The sequence below is a fragment of the Oratosquilla oratoria genome, chromosome 15, assembly GCF_046742065.1.
Source record: "Oratosquilla oratoria isolate Oo_2021 chromosome 15, ASM4674206v1, whole genome shotgun sequence".
NCBI classification, from domain to species: domain Eukaryota; kingdom Metazoa; phylum Arthropoda; class Malacostraca; order Stomatopoda; family Squillidae; genus Oratosquilla; species Oratosquilla oratoria.
This window is the reverse complement of record NC_134791.1, coordinates 52279310-52284309: the sequence shown is the minus strand read 5'-3', so window position 1 is coordinate 52284309 and position 5000 is coordinate 52279310.

Sequence of the window (5000 nt, the reverse complement as noted above, 5' to 3'; positions counted from 1 at the left end):
GAAATGATGATACTTTATTATACTGTGACTGTCACTCCGTTATTTTGTCCATCCCTGTACCACTTCTCTGAATATTCATTTCCTTTTATTTCGCAGAATCCTGTGGAAGGGGAGAAGAATATTGCCAGAGGCGGAACGCTCTTTTGGTTGTAGGGAGGATTCACTCTTTTCACAGAGCGCACTCGTGAGAAGACGAATTTCCTCCTCACACTTCCTGAGACGGTCCTCCAGGTTCACACACACTTCTCAAGCCATTTCTCTCCTTCGGCAATACAAACGGCAAAGAGAAAATATGAATAAGAATAGAAACAAAACCAATTAATAAATAAACTAAATACACGTAGCTTACTCTGCTTACCTTATACTATTACTCCTACTTTTGGAGTTCAGTAACAGACTACTATATATATATATGTATGTATGTATGTATGTATGTATATATATATATATATGTATGTATGTATGTATGTATGTATATATATGCATATATATATATATATTTATATATATATGTATATATACATGCATACATATACCAAGGCTTTGCATAAAAGGAGAAGACGGGGAGAAATCTCTTCGGGCTGCGTCAAATTTTGCTCACATATACTACCTCACACCCATCCCCCCGCCCATTTCACCTCATGCATCACAACATCATCCATATACAACCATTCTCCATTCACCCCTGTCTTCTGTCCTCTCCCGTCCTTCCTCAACAGACATTCCCCTCGTCCCCAAAGCCCCCTTCACCCCATCCATCCACCTCATCCTAGGACGTCCCCTCATGTTCACTCCCTCCACATCTGCCTTCCATACCTCCTTTACTAGTCTTTATTCACTCATTCTCTCCATGTGTCCAAACCATCCTAGTACTCTTTCATCAACCCTATCTCCCAACACCCTTTCCAACCCTGTTCTCCTCCTCACCTTCTCATTACTTACTCTATCTAGCCTAGTAACCCCCATCATACTTCTCAGACACCTCATCTTAAACACATTCAAACTCCTTCTCTCTTCCTCTCTTATGTTCCATGTTTCTGCCCGACACAGTGCTGTTGGCACAATGACTCCTTCATACAGTCTCCTCTTAGCATCCATTCCCAAATGTCTATTCTTCATTACACTCTTTAATCCACCAAGGCATTCAATCTACATTCTACATTCTACATTCTACCTCCACCTTCACTCCACCTTTTCCTGTCACATTCGCACCCAAGTATCTAAATCCATCCACTTCCTCCAGTCGCTCTCCCTTATGCTCACTTTCAGTCTACTGCCACTTTCACCCCTTGTACATCTCATCACCTTACTTTTACCCACATTTATCTTTTGCTTTCTTCTATCACATACTCTCCCAAACTCTGTTACCAACTTCCTCAATCCCTCCTCCGATCCTGCCACAAGCGGAGTGTCGTCCGCAAACAACAGCTGGCTCACCTCCCACTTTTCTCCATTTTCTTTAACCATCTCCAATCCCTGACCCACTACTCTTGCATTTACCTCTCGCACTACCCCATCCATGTATATATATGTATGTGTATATATATATATATATATATATATATATATGTACGTATGAATGTATATATATATATATGTATATATATATATATATATATATATATATATATATATATATATATATATGCATATATATATGGATATATATATATATATGCTTATATATATATCTATATATATATAACGAAAAATGGATCACAACCTGTCCAACAGATTATTCGTTTGGCCAAGCTGGCAAAGTAGGAGGGTCTTGCCCTTTGCATGCAAACAAACGAAGTCACGGGTCTGTCGCGACCGACATGGCACGGAAAAGTTCCGCGTGGGCCATTTCGGCAAACAGGCTTTGCCGGCACCAATTCCAAGCCATCTATTTCCTCAGGCTCTGATTGTTCATTTCGCTTCTGTGGCGCATTGGTGACGTTCTTTCTCTGGCGTACTTTGTTCGATAGTATGCGCGCAAATACAGTTTTTTCCTTTTCCATCTATATTTAGAATTTTCTGGTCCATTTATGACACCGCCGTTGTACTTGGAATAATTGGATGAATGCCTGTAGGCATCTATCTGATGAAGGCAATGTTTTGTCTTTGGTTTAGAAAAGGTCAGACGCCTCGATAATGAGATCGTGCTCAACAAATTGAGTTCGGGAACACTTCAGCGAAGCATAATGAAATGAAATGGGAGAACAGTCAGGGAATCTAATGTTCCATGACTGGGGTGAACATAAAATTATGGAAAAGATAATAAAAATGAGGCAATTGCTTAGACATTTATCCGGTGGTGTTGCACCTTAATTAATACTGGGTCATGTCTCTAAAGAATAAAATCGCCTGAAGTTGAAGCAAAATTGATAGATATTGTTATTGTTGAACTGATTAATCGAGATGTTTTAGAAAATTATGTCCAGATACTACTCTCTTGTTAAATGAAATCGTCTGGTTCTAAATAGGAAGAAACCTGTAAACTCCTTTACTAAAGAGAAATATTCGAGCTCTAATGTAATTTGAATGTGAAATCATACAGATATCACAGATAAACACGGTGAAATATTGTTACCATTCATGGAATTTATATGTTTTGTTGTAACAGAATTGGATGAGTTACTCGATGTTTACTGGGTTTGATATCTAGGAACCATTAATGACTGCCAGTTGCCACGACCCCACCGATTAGTAGGACAAAGGTAACGAGTTCGGACGGAATTAAAGTATAAAATTTCGAAGCGGTGATGCACATAATTATGAAACATCCCTCATGAAATTTCTGAAAACAAACGTTGAATACATTCTATCTAACATTGATTGTCCGAACGTACAAGGCAAAGGTGATAGCTTTGGACGCAACCAAAAGCCTCCTGAAGTGAACGATGTGTTTCCACGTTGGTATGATTGAAGGATCCATATATAGTGAATATCAACTGGCCGTATTCTTTTACTTTCAATAACATTGACCATGGTATGTTAATAAAAAAAAATCTGGAAAAAAAGTGCTGAATATTTGATTGATTTTGAAAACATGGAAAATATTATGAAAATAACTGTGGTTATATAAGTATCAATAGGCACTGAAGCTTTTTTTTTTATTATTATCATTATTATCGAAATTCGATGAAGAATTGGAGTAATTCGATAATTGCTGAAACTGCACTGCCTCAACACTTGCAACTTTTAAGTACCGAGAAGGATGAAAAGTGTACAGTTGGGGAAATATTCATTTTGACAATTTGCTAATACCATAATATCTTAAGCCATATGTAGATAAAAAAAAGTCAGCCAGTGACGTTCTTTTGGTAACATATGAGACCACTTCTTTATTCGTAATGAAATACTTAAGCAGTTTTCTCTGCCTTTGTTATCAAACATCATAACTACATAATAGAAATAGGAAAGAAACCTATTTCCTCAATCCCAAGCTGAAACACTCGGCTACAACCGAAACCATTCTCTATTCAGTGGTTCCCAACCTGTGGGTAAATTACCCCCTGGGGGGTAGGTAAAAAAAATTCGGGGGTAATGAAGGGCTGACAAAAAAAATTTGAAAATATAATAAAATAAAATAAAATAAAGAAAACATTAACTTAGTACGTATCATTGTAAAACTAAAAAAAAAAAAAAAGTTTGGGAACCACTTCTATATGGTACTCTATTTTCTTAGGTAACTTGTGCACTTTCAGAAGGGGAGATTCATCAAACTTTCTACATCGGTGCTTGAGTTTGAACTGGTATGCTCTCTCTCTCTCTCTCTCTCTCTCTTTCTCTTTCTCTCTTTCTCTCTCTCTCTCTCTCTCTCTCTCTCTCTCTCTCTCTCTCTCTCTCTCTCTCTCTCTCTCTCTCTCTCTCTCTCTCTCTCTCTCTCTCTCTCTCTCTCTCTCTCTCTCTCTCTCTCTCTCTCTCTCTCTCTCTCCGCGACGTTTTTTTCTCTCTCTATTTTAACTGTGCATATAAGGTCTACTTTGACGAATTTGCTTTAGTTGATGAAGGCATTGTTATTCAGCACCTTTGAAGATTCATTCAGGTTAGATGTAAACCTACCACCGGTATTTTTTTTTTTTTTTTAATCTATCGACAAACGATAGAGGGAAATATTCCAACTCTTTTAAATGTAGTCTTAGACGAGGACAAATGGCAGACACAATTAACCTACGAGGCTGGAACTGGAGATTTCATAACCACTATACAGTTAGACAATAAAAAATAATAATAATAACTCTGCACGAAGTCCTGACTTCAGCTGAATGAGGTCGTCTGGTATGCAAAGGCTGTCACTTAAGTAAAGGTATTAGAGCTTGAAAGTCTGAAAAATTGCTTCTCATTGTGAAAATAATCTGTCGTTTGATCAAATAAACTGATAAAACATTTTCATACCTCAACTACTTTATCACTTTGATGCCCTTAGAAATTTATATTTTGACAAGCCTCAAATATTTCATTCACCTCAGGGAACATCTTAGGAGAGGGAAGATTTTACATACTTTATTCTGGCTAAAACATACATTAACTTTTTAGGTTAGTGAATGGTGTTCTAGCAAAGATGTTGTGAACTACTTCGTTCAGTCTTTCAAAAACAGGAAGCAGATGATTTCGTTCAAGGATTTTAATCTTTTTTTTTTTTTTTTTTTTTTTTTTTGCCAGTTGCGAATTCATTTTGGGCTATGGGGGAAAGACGAGAAGAGATAAAGCTGTCTCAAATAGCCTATTGACATCTTTAAACATGAAAATTATTTTATTATTCCAGCAGCAGCCAGACGTTTCTATTTAGTAGGAAATACTCCCCACGCTCGGGCAAGTATAATTTTTTACTCTAATTATTCTATACTCTCTAACGCTATACAATACTTTTCAATTAAAACCCTTTTCAGCTTTACTGGGTTATACTGAGTATAAAGTACATAAATACTACCAAATATGTTTAGTTATAGTAAATTGCGTTTAATCGTATGACACCTCAGTCTAGAGACCGTCAACTGAATGAAATAGCTTAG